We start from the raw sequence: 13,248 nt of genomic DNA, 5'->3' as shown, positions 1-13,248 counted from the left end.
TTGTCTTGAGCAGAGATAAATTGCATCTCAAGAAAAACTTTTCTCAAGTAATATGTTATTTGTTCTGTTTGTTTTGTGGTATATACGAGAATATATTTATTTATTTATTTAAATTTAAAAATTACATTAACTTGGAATATAAATTATAATTTCTAAAATAAAAGATAAAAAAATGAAAAAATAACTAAATTCTAGATACTCAATATAAATGTCCTTGTTCTACACTGTAAGCATATATGTTTCTCAAAACTAACAAAATCGCTTTGACAAGTGAATTTTTTTATGCATAAAACAAGTTAAATATGCAACTAAACTTAACAATCCTGGTTAGGCATTAATCTTCTATTATTATAGGAAGCATTGAATTTCATTCGAATTTTTTAAAGGTGCCATAAAGCTCAAATAATATAATTTTTATGTGCTGTTTAGGGATAATAATAGAGATTAAACTTCTAATAAATGGAGTAAGAAATAACCAAGTATGGGAATATCTTATATATATAATGCAAAGAGAGCAGGTACGTGCAGTTATTTTTTGAATTAACTTTGAAAAAAAGATAGATAAATAACGAAAGAGAAAATTAAATTTGAAACTTAATAAAAATAATAATAAGAATATTTTTATTTAAGCTAAAAAATATATTTTTTATTTGTGTCTTTTTCTTGTATCTATCTTCTTCTTTTTCTTCTTTTTTAGTTATCTAAGCACTGTAAAATTTATTGAGCTGACTTGTAAATAGATGTCACTCTTATTTTATTTTTATTTTTTATTAATTGTAGATGTCCGGGTCAGCTTACGTACACCTCTACTAATCTCCTGAGACCCTAAAGTTAACGACCATATAAGTTTCTAGTAACCCTGAGATTTGTGATACTCGAATTAGTGACCTCTAAGAACAAACCTAGAGTCTGATCAATTAAGCTACACCCCTCATAATTATATCACTTCTATTTTATTCTTTTAACTTTCTGTACATTCTATATTTTAAATTTGTTAATGTTGGCAGGTAATTAGCCAAATAAAGAATTCATCGATTATAGAATCCCATGCTGAATTTCATTTTTTAATTATATTTTTAGGAATAACTTTTCCTTTTACTGTTAAAAGGTGTTGCCTCATTTTGATTCATAATTTAATAGATTCATGTTCAATAAAATATGTTCTAAATTATATATACACAAGTAAAGATTTAAAACCTCTTATATTATTATCTCTTACATAAGGCTTTATTTCTCAAATTTTAATCATTCAACTCAAATTAAACATATGACTCAATATACATTTTTTTAAAAAATAACTTAATTTTTTTTTATTATCTTATCAAATTTTCTCATGAAAATTGTAATTGTTATGTGAAGTTTTTTTATGATTTCAGTAATGATGCTGCCTATAAATAATATAATTAAAAGGTAGTTCATTTTATTTAACTCTTCATAAAAAAACATTGTTTATGAATGATGAAATTTTAGGACTATGAAGAGTAATTTATCTTTCTACCACAGGAACTCTAGTTCCCCTAAGTATTCAACAACTTTCCCAACAAATGCGAGTGCTTAACAATTATGTTATAGTCATATAAGAACAAATTCACACTTTTTTATTCCATTAACGGGAAAGTCAACATACAATTCCATTATAAGAAACAGGTGCACAAAAACAACTCTAGTTCCATGAAAAAAATAAGATAAAACAACTTGCAAAGTAAGCACAATACTCTAACTTTACAAGGAGCCAACACTCCTCAACATAACTTAGCCACAAATGTAACTATCTTCATCAATCTTCTTTTTAAGTCTCAGTCTCAATCACATACTCCTCATAACAAAAAAAAAAAAATTAGACATAAAACTACACTGGCTCTTGAATAACATTCAAACTATATGGAAGAATCTTTATTTTGTCACATAGTGTTACACACTCACCTCTTCAAGGACTATGTCATTATAAATGTCAACTTGGACAATTATGATGGTTTTATAGGTCATATGGAGCATATATAAAATGTCAAAAGTGTCCTCAAACTAGTGAGAATAAAGAGTGATGCTATGACAAGATTTTTCCTACAACTTTTCATGGATCTGTTAAGGTATGGTATCACAACATTGATCTGGACTCCATCCTAGGTCTTTATAATCTCTACATGAAGCTCATCTCTTTTTTAACACCAATATTCTAGCTAAAAAAAGCACAACTGAGCTCTTTGGTATTACATAATGAAATGACGAAAGTACAAAGACATATCTCCAAGGAAATGCTAAGCGTGAATAATTTACTCGAATTCATCGCCAATAAAGCTTTAATCAGTGAAGTCTATAACTATTTATTAGGGGAACACCTATACTTTCTTCAGGACCATAAAACTTGTCTGTTATCAGAAACTTAGGGTTTCGTCTATTATCTGATATACATTCCACTACCATATACTAATATACTTATTACGTGTGTGTGTGTGTGTGTTAGTTTTATTCTTCTATTATATCAATATGTATGACTTACAATTTATAATATCTATAATGTATATTAAATATTATTCCCTCACTGAGTTTATTGAACTCACCCCTCCTTTTTAATATTATTTTCAAGTTCTTAGCTTTTGTTAGTAGGTTGACATTTTTGAGAGTTCCTGCTTCTTCATCATTTTTTTCACTGGTATGCCTTGTTTGTTTTCGCAAGACTTTCCTTTTTGTTATGATTTGATGCCTTAAAATGCTTCACTATTACACTCTCATATTTAAAGTTTGGATTTATATTGTAATAAATATTATGAATTATTACTTGTTTTTTTATTGATTTTAAAGAATATTTTGAAAGTTTATGAAATTCTGTGAAATTTTATATAATTTATTTTGTGAGAAGTATTTTTTAAGTTTTGTGTAGGTGGGGTGTTTTTATGACACCACTTATATGTTGCCGGTCATGAACTCAAAATTCAAGTGGTGACAAAGTTTTGGAGGCAAACTAATTAAATTGTCAATTACACTAGGTTTTATGTCTAAAAAAGTAGGACTTATATAATAGGATAATCTTTTTTATATAGGTTATACTCAAGTGAAGTTGTATGAGATTGTGAAAAAATGCTTGAGAATTTGATGGTGTAAGTAGGAAGGAGGTGAAATTCTTGGAATTCATTAGAGATTAATTTAAAATTATTATTGAGGTCTTACTTAGTTTAAGTTTTAGATTAAGATAATTTTTTATATATATTAGAGTCTTATTATCAAATAGTCATGAGAAAATTTCACTTGAGTGAGAAAGCGTATTTAATTAGCGTGGAAGTGGATTAGGCGCAAGCTTCAATTCCCAGCACTGTTTAGTTCGAGCTTTGCCCGGCCGTTACATGAGTTGCATGTTACTAGTCGGGCCAAATGGTCTGAATACCTTCGTTATCATATAAAAAGTTTATGGAATTTAACTAGAATGTTAGAAGGAGAGGATGATGCAATTTAAGATGTCAGCAAGGAGGTTGACTTGACCTTCATTGTTTGCAAGAGGAGGGAGTTGAGGATTTTGTAGCTCAAGAAATCATGCTTAGAGGAGTGAAAGCATGAGTATGCTGACACGATAGAACAAGCCTACAGACTAACTGATCCTGTGGAATGTGATGCCTGATATATACTGACAAGAGCTGTGAAAATGGTTGGATTGAAAAGAACATATTTGCTCATGTCAACTAAGGTTAGTTAACTGGGGCGTGTTTTGCTTCTTGTGTTTTCTAGATGCTATGTTCATGCTTATTCCTCTATTCAATGAAACGCTGGAAGATCATTTCTTTCATAACCAGTGAACAAAAGAACATGTCTAAAAACCCAGCAAAACTCATACCATTTAAGACATTACTTCACACCCTTCCTCTGGCATTGTCACATTTGCTTTACATGCTCCGTATTTAGTAGCATTTTATTGTTTACTCAATTCTTAGTTCAAAATTTTGAGTTAATTCTAACTATTCCGGCCTTTTATCTCTTCTGTTAAAAGCTGGTCACAATGGAAACTGTTCGTGCTATAAATGTCCCCATGTACACCACTCTTAGGAGCACTGCTGTGGCTTTCACAATGATTATCTTTTGACGGGACAGAAACATTCCTTGCGTGTTTTTGGCAGGTATTCAACTCTTTGATGCTGATTTAATAGATGATAAGCTGCTATCCTGTGACAGCGTCCAGAATTTTATATCATTGTAGATCCTGATATAAAGGTGATAGATCAACAGTAAGAGTATCGAAATGAAATAAGGAGTCTAGAAGGATGAGTGCTGCTAACAAGAAACATTTGACAGACTATTTATATGCACTTCTGGACAGTTAAAGATGCCATGTTGAAGATAATTTGAAACTGATTAGAAGGAGTGATTTGATTTATGGCTATGCTGTTGTCTTTGTCGCAAACATTTTTACAGCAATATATCTAGCTTCTATTGCTCGAATTGGTAACAAACCTGAAATTAGTGCATAATTCTGCTTACTTCGCAGGAATAATATGTGGACCAAGCTTACTTTTTTGGACATCAATTAGAGGAGACCTAGAAAGGATAAGGAACTTCCACTTTCTCTTCATCAGAAAGAAGTGTAAATTTAAAGGTTTTAAAGTGCAGGCTTGATAAATATGTTGGTAAAATATTTAGTTGCGCATGCATGTCCTGTGGGTAATTATGCGTGTTTATTTTTTTCTTTCTGTGCGTGAATCAACATGCATGATCGTGTATGTTAATTTCATCTTTTGATCATGTTATGCAGCTAGCTAATTCTCCTCTCTTAGCTAGTCTTCACTTAATTTCTTGCATGCCTTCTCTGTGTCATTATGTTTGTTCTTATTGTCTATTGGTGTTAGCAGGAGCAAGACAGAGAGCACCGTAGCTGTGCCCATTCTAGTGGCCAACTTGGCTGAGATTTGCAGCATCCTTACCTCGAGAACTCAAGAAAAACCCCAAGTATCATTAACCATGCCAAAAATGACATGGCATTCCTCAACCTTATGGGCCAATCAAGACTGCAGATGTTCTGAAGTTACTGCACTTGCCTGAACTCCTTACTTCTACCATATCTATAGAAGTTGTTAAACTCACATTATAGCTCCTTCAGAGTTCTCTGCCCAAAATCATGTGGTATCATCGTAACTAAACTTCAATGTCCGCTTGTCATTCACCAAAATCAGCAAAAAGGAAAATGTGATTATTAAAGAAATAATTTCTTCCGCTGCATCATACACGTCTTAACAATCAGTTGCTAAAATGTTGGCATCTACCAAATTCAAAGCAATGGACATGATCCATCAGTTATTCATATTTAACAGTCATATCTAAAACTGCTGCACTGAAATGTTTTTCTGGTGGTGATGCTTCTTTCCTGTATCATGGCTTTCCTAATTAATTATTTTGTGCTTACGAATACAGCACTAAATTCAGCATTGACACAGACTATCTGTGGTAATTTGAAGGTATGTAAAATAATCACCTCTTGTTAACCTTGCAGTATTCTAAGACTCGGTGTCCATGAAACCACAGTCAATACTGACATGATTTTGTTGATACAACACTTTCCTTTGTTTGTTTTGTTAAATTTTTATGTAGATAAGACACTGTCCAAACTTGTAAAGGAACAATGGCTGCTCCGCCATTCAATATTTTCATTTTACTTGAGCTATTTTCTTCAATTGCTGGGCCTTTCTGTCCTTTGCCCCCAATTTCGGCAGACAAATGCCTTGATGGTTTTCTAGTACAAACAGCATAAAAGAGAATTGATCCCTGGATACCACCCCCTCCCTTTCACATGCACATCAACACCAACGAGCAACATCACCCATGTAACTTTGTTGTTTTTGGGCTGGCACTACAATTATTTCACTACACGAATGAGCAACATCAACTGTGTGAGAGAAAAACCATCAGTGATTTTGCTCCAAATGTGTGGGCTATAAGAACTTATTGGGGTCCAAATCCTGGTCACTATCACACTCAATGTGCTACAAACTCTGACGGACATATGCAACATGTTTTATTGCATCCTAGTAAATCTCACTCAGTTGATTAAAAATAATTCCAGTGTTTCAGTTAAGTAATAAGTAGCCAAGACTGTGCTTCTATGGTGGGATTGTTCAGTTGCATGAATGTTTCCTTCCCTCAAGAAAAGGAAGGGCGAGCACTGAGCAATGCTTATGATTCATTATTTGTTATTCAATCTTTTGAAAAGTAAAATGCTAGCTTCTTCTGTCCACTTGTCGAATATTTTGGGAGGTTCTAGGAAGGGAGACTGCTTCTACTTGCATGTGTGGACATAGAAGTTTGATACACGGAGAGTTGTAGTAGAAAGAGAGAAATGTAGCAACTCGAGTTCATGGAGGGATGTGTGTTTCTTGTCTCCACAAGCTGACAAGTGAGTTTGGCCTCATTGCCATACATGATTGAAACATACCCATCATCAATTTTGCAAAAGCTTAAACTTTACTTCAATATTCTTTGCACTTTCATGGATCATGATCCGTATTTAATGCTAAGAATCACTAACCAACCCAATGAAATCCCATATGCAGGTGCTCTTGTAACTCTTCATCATCTCAATTTCAAATTTAAATCCAAGTGTATAGCTATTGAAAGAAAGCTCTTTTGATGTTCAACTAGTATATCCGTACACATACTCATAATTAAGAGTTAAGGAACTTACAAAATATATACTCTAGCCATATACCATAAAGGAAAAAGACATGTACTCTAGAAAAAAAAAATTAGCACAAAATCAATCATTATATATATATATATATATAAAAGTTGAAATAAAGCGGAAAAGTTTAGAAAGGAGGAAGCTTATTAAAGTCCTCCAAATATTCTCTCAGAATAAAGATTATTAAGTTCAATTAAGAAGCATGCTTAACAAAAAGGGCAACATGGCCCATTAAAGCTTGTAGAAAAATCTCAAGTACTTACAGAACATGGGTGTCTCTTTGTCCAATCCCTTTAATCAAGAGTTTCAAGAACCATCAATTTGACCTTGGAATCCACTATTTATCTCATTTGTTGCTCGAATTGTGCATCAAGAGAGCTATTCCATTGCAAAAAAGTCAGTCCTTGTTGAGTGTCTTGAAAGGCACTCCAAAAACACCGACCGCTATTGGACGTCAACCGTTGAAAAATCAATGTCCGGTTATGATTCCGGCCGACAGGTTTCGGAACGTTTTCAGTAGGCACCAAACCAAACAAGCCTTTAATTATCCACCTCTTCGTGTGTTACCTGTATGTATTTTGACATGACCTAGCTTTAGCTTTCAAGTTGACATGATTTTCATCACACACGTAAAAAGTGAGCGTTGGTTATGGCAACGCAAGTATGAGAAAAGAGAATATTAATTAACAGAAAAGCCAAAGTTGTGGTAACTAGCTTTTGACCTCACGAGTCATTAGTCTAGGTAAAGAGAAACAAGAATAGAAGAGAAATGACCTGGGATCTGGTGAGGAAGCAAGAATATGAGAAGAGAAGGTGTGGGAATGGTTCAAGGCGTGGGGGAATCTGTGTTTGGGTAGTGGCACGCGAACTTATCGCCCCAAATCATGAGGCTTTAAGCCTCTTTTATTAAAAGAGTCTTTTACACTTCCCAAAATCCCAGGAGAAGGGCCAAGAGTGACCCCTTAAATTAAAGACAAGAGACTTAAAAGAAAGAAAGAAAAGCAAAACCCAAGAAGAGTGTCCCCTCGTGCAGGCCCAAGGCAGGGCTCCTTTAGCGCCGATGTCTCCGGCGTGTGGTGGTGGCTATTTGCTACCATAATAAATGTGTTTTGATTTGAAATTAAGAAAAAGAAGATTAAAATCAACCTTTTACGTACCCTTCCAAAGGAAACTTCTTTCTAGTAGACAATCTCTTCGCTGACATTCTGCACTCATGTTTCCAAGATTCTTATCTCTCTTTCTTGCACAAATATGGCTTTGGCTTTGACCACCTTTAGTTTCTACGTACGAAATTCTTTATGGCTACCTGCTTATTTTGAGCACTACTAAGTGTTCATTTTGTGGAAAGAATCTATATATATAGTCCGCCATTCCATGTAAAAGTCTTGTCTTTAGTTAGGCATCCCTTAAATCAAAGTTAAATTATAAATTATATATATATATATATATATATATATGTGTGTGTGTGTGTGTGTGTGTGTGTGTGTTTTGATTCAATTCTTTTCTTTTCTTTTTCTTTTTAAACAATTGGATACAATTCACATTAAGATATATCAATGAGGAATCCATTATATTAATATAGTGCTAATAAGCCTTTCAACACACCCAAAGGCAAAACTACAACCACGTTATTATAATACATTAATTGTATACTAAAACTCCGATGGTATTTAGTTCTTTTCAAAAGTCATAAGTGAAGAAAATATTTTTAATTTATAAATATGCAATATAATAAATATATAACTACTTGCAATAATAACAAAAAAAAAGGATAATATTATTTTAAAATTCATTTTTTAACATCAGTATATCAAAATAATCTAAAAACATAAAAAAATAATTTTAAACAAAAAAAAAACTTTTGGCAAACCTCCGTTTGGGTCACACCCCAAAACAAGGGCTTGGTGTAATAAAAATTTCTTCAATAAACCTCTCAAGATTTTAACAACACCATCTTGTTTAGGTACACTTCTTAACAAGATCTCATAAATCAAGAAAAGTACATAGTACTCTATTATCCCTCTACAACAACTAATCTAAGCTTTAGATTATAATAAATTTTAAGAGGAATTTAAAATAAGAAAACAATGTTGGAAAATAAGATGAAGAAGAGTGTCAAATTTTATCAAAATAGTGTAGAATTAATCAACCTTAAACACTTTACTTCAACTCATTTTGATGAAGTTCTTCATAACAATTTTGGTTACCTACAATAAACAAAAATTAAACCTGAATGATTTTGAATTTAAATTAGGGGTCTTTTAAGCTGGAGAATTTGTTCAGATTCTACAAAAACTATTATGGAAAAATTGATCAATTCCTTCCATTCAAGGGTTAGACAAAACAGTGGGATGGAAGAATTAATTCTTCATAAACTAGATCCAAGTTTAAATTTCTATTGACAAAAAATAATCTTTTGTAACTCAAAATATTATTTTACAATGAATTCAAACCCAACCCGAGCTCAATACGTGTGCGAGAGTTTAAGCTTAAAATCTACTTTACTTAGGACATCCCCCTTCTAAAAGTTTGGGTATTCTTTGTATCCAATTTTAACTTCTTACCTATTTTATAAATACTAATAAAGTTTTGTTTCTTTTTCATACAAGATAAAGTTTTTTTAGAGGGTTTTGGGTTTCACTAAAACATGTCAATCAAGAATTGTTTTTAAATTAATTTCTTATTCATCCATAATTTGTTTAAAACGCATATTAATATACTATGTTAAAGAATTTATGTTGTGGATTAAATTTCTACAAAATCTTAACCCTAAAAGTGAATGGATATATTTTTAATTTTATCTCAAATATATATATTAACCCTGTTTTTAACCAAATTTTCTAACCTCTAGTTTTTCCTGTAATTGGCTCCCATGAGAAGGATTTGTTTATACTAGGGACATATGAGCCAACTATCTTATTCTCCTTTTTAGGATACAATACAATAAGTTATTAGATTTAATTAAATGGAATGCGAGGAATGGTACAAAAAAGAAGGGGATTAAAATAATTAATATATTCTTAAAACAAAAGGTACAATCAAAAGGAGTTGTTTGGGTTTTGTGGTGGGGAGGAATATTTCAGGTGGCATGCGTTTGATTTTATTGAGTACAAATTAAGCATGACAAACCCTAAAAGTAAGCTGCTACCCTTGACATCATTCCACTCACCTTCTTCACCTTCTCATCCCGAGGCAAACCCTGCCAGTATACATTCTCTACCTCTCCAACCCCTTGCCTCCTCATTCCATTCCTCCCTTTCTCTCTCTTTCTCTGTCTCTCCCTGACTCCAAGTCCCTTATATATGACCATGATCAACCTTAGACAAGTTATTACTATCTATATATCATCAAGAAAGATCATGAGTTCATTCCCATCTTCTTCAATTTATCTTTGAACCCTAGTTGAGCTGATTGCTTCAACATTCCATAAATATCTTGATTGATCCATTCCTAATGGCCAGCTTTTGTTTCTTGATGTTAATCAAATTAGCACTGCCACTCCTCTATTAACATTTGTCCAGCTCTTTAATTTTCTTTTCTTGGTGCAACAATGATTTCTATTTTTATTTCTATTTTTATTTTTATTTATTGTTTTATGTTTTCATGTGGTGTAAGAATATCGTTTCTAAATCCCAGCTAAATTATAATTGAATAATAGGGGGTTTTCTTTAATCGATATATTTTTTATACTCGCGCGTGTTTGATAAGTATTATGGAATATATTAATTATTTTTGCCTTTTAAAAGTCTAGATTTTTTTTTCTTTTTTGCTTTGAGAATAAATCTTGATTTCAATTGACTGAGTTCAAGGAATATATATAAATGATCATGATTTCAAGATCCCACTTCATGACTATAACCACCAACAAGACCACCACCTCCACCTCTTACTCCACCGAGCCACCATCCTTTTCCCTACCAAGAGATATATAGATACCGTAAATGATCATATTATTGTCCTTTGACAAGTCGTATGTGACCATATCTAGTGTTTCTTTATTCAAGTACACACTTTTTTCCCTTTTGGTTGGTAAGTGGCACCAAGCCTGCAGCAGCTAGCAAGTTTTAAAAGCTAAAACCTGTTCACATTATAAACTTATCGTGGTATGTTTCTACTTGCATGATCATTTTGCCTTTTTCTGATAAGAAGAGACACGGTAATCTGTGCTGGATGCTAAGGAGGCAAAAGAAAGCGATGTTGGTGAGGTTCAATCCGAAGACGGATTTACACGTGAAAGTAATTGTAAAATACGATCTCAGATTGAGCCGCGCCAATATCACTTTCTCAGGGTTATTTGCTTTCCCAGCTTTCACCTCAAGGTCTCTTCTGTCATGTTTTTCTCAATTTCTTTCTTTGGCATGTCTAGTGATCTTATCCTCCTCACACATTGATGCTACTCTCTTTTGCTACCTTATTTGGTTCACGTTCATACCTGCATTATTACATTTTCCTATAAATACGTACAAACTCTTTGCTCATATACCGTGGCAGATATTGTCCGTCTTTCCCTTGCTCTTCAGCATTCAGCGTTTCCAAGAAGAAGCTGTACCAGGAGCTAGACAAAGGTATGTAACTCCATTGCTCTCCTTAATCTCAATAGATTAACAAGTTAGGGTTCTTCCCGAATTTAACTTGTTTAATTTGTTTTACAGTATATTTAGTAAGATGGAAGATAGGCACAAGGGATTAGGTCCAATATCCAAGTTATTACAAACTAGAAGATTGAAAAATGTGAATATATAAGAGAGGAATGAGATTTTATTCACTATCTCAATACTTTATCCAAGATACAAAGCAAATTGAGCACCCATTTCACCCCTCCAATTAGATACAATGATAAGGGCTTGGGGTAGATCCACTCCTCCCCACAAAATATACGAAGTTAATTACTTCTATTTGTATGTTCAAGTTCTTAACGTAGACAGATAGTTAACTTACCAAAAAGGATACATGTAGACAATTCTCTCAACATTGAAGTCACTTGCCAAGAACCTCGATGGTATATACGAGCTTGAATAATATTACATTCATACTTGTATGTACTATCAAATCATAGGAGAGATGTTTGACATTGACATGATGGGATATCAAGACATGTTTTAAGGGATTTGTGGTTTAATATTTTATTAAGCTTAGAATATAACAACGATTCTTCTTTGTTTAGCATCTATTAGTAGTCCTTGATGTCGCTTACTGGCTTCAATTACTTAATTGAAGAATATATAGACTCATAAGTGCCCCCCCCCAACCCCTGGCCCCCATTAAATTAAATTTCTAGATTAGCTATAGTATCCATCCTTCCTTCTTTTCAGTAATCTATTAATTAACTAACAGACTAATCTTATTGTAGAAATTGGAAATGTTGGGAGCAAAATTTCATGTAAATATGAAAACAAGAACAAAAAATAAATATTTACTTAACATTTCTTGATTCTCTATATTGCTTCAAAAATATAGAACTGGTATTGTTGTGACTGCATGCATTCAATTTGATACAATTTAACTAATGAGGTTGCTGTGCTTACAAATTAAGCCGGATCAATATTCTTGTGAAAATATTTAGAATCATTTTCAGAACATGAAACAATTTCGTTTCTAACTTCATAATTCTCAGCATGCCTTGTGCTATATAGATACATGTATTGCGCCAAAAGAAGGAAAAGGGTTGTATAAGTTATTTATAGAAGGGGCCTTTTTTATATTAATTAACCTTATATGATTTCATGATTCTAGGGCATGGATATATGTACACATGTACCAAATATATATTGTAGTTATCTGTATCTAGCTAGACGTTGGTGATGGAATTGCTTTGACTTCTTTGTGTGAACTCCTTTTTAAAGCAGTTTTTGCAGATCTTTTTGTAGTCTTAAAGAAAAGAGAAAGAAATAGCATATTTTATTATCCAAAAAAAAAGAGAGAAAGAAATAGCTGAACTTGAAATTGTGGGAAAAAGATAATTGCTGATTTCGAAATAATAAGCTTTTTTGCTAGACGCCAACGAGGCTTCTAAAGTGAGTTGCATTATTTGGTTTCTGTCGGCAGATTGTCATTTGTCAATAGTGATCACTGTTACATTTTTTCCCAACTTTCTAGCTCTACTAGTGCAAAACTTCACCCTGTTTTGGGTCCTTCCTAGCTAGCTAGCATTATTTTTCAATGTCCATTATCTTTTGGGTTAGTTTTTGTCCAGCTAAATACAAATTATTGCAGATTGATTAATTTCTAGAATGTACTATGGAATTTTCTAGATCCAGCAGTACATGCTCTTTATTGTTTCATTTTAAGAGATTTAAGGCCATGAATCATCACCTATATATTCCTTTGATTCAACCTTATATTTCTTGGATCCTTAGGTAATTAACAAGGTGCCAACATTTCTACCATGTAATCCCATGTTGTAGACTAGGTATGCCCTCTCTTAATTTCTTGAGTTTAAACCTTGAAGCAAGCTAATATGCAAGAGATCGATCTTGTGCTCCAAGAATATGATTTAATTTCTGTTGATATTTTTAATCATCGTGAAGAAGAAAGCTTTTCGAACTCATGCGGTTAATCACCATGCTTATAGCCATGGAAATGGTACTTGATAC

At 32.7% G+C, this 13,248-nt stretch overlaps 1 long non-coding RNA gene across 1 annotated transcript; it reads right to left on the bottom strand.

Moving 5' to 3' along the window:
• Positions 1 to 6,578: 6,578 nt before the first annotated feature.
• Positions 6,579 to 7,798, bottom strand: LOC112327822 (uncharacterized). The gene is made up of 2 exons (XR_002982198.2): positions 7,430 to 7,798; positions 6,579 to 7,222 (listed from the first exon to the last, which is right to left on the bottom strand). It is a non-coding gene; the product is annotated as an uncharacterized LOC112327822 (long non-coding RNA).
• Between the last annotated feature and the right edge of the window lie 5,450 nt (positions 7,799 to 13,248).

Source organism: Populus trichocarpa, chromosome 6 (genome assembly GCF_000002775.5).
Source record: "Populus trichocarpa isolate Nisqually-1 chromosome 6, P.trichocarpa_v4.1, whole genome shotgun sequence".
Classification (NCBI taxonomy): Eukaryota; Viridiplantae; Streptophyta; class Magnoliopsida; order Malpighiales; family Salicaceae; genus Populus; species Populus trichocarpa.
The sequence above is the reverse complement of the archived record's forward strand: the minus strand, read 5'-3'. Positions and strand labels throughout refer to the sequence as shown.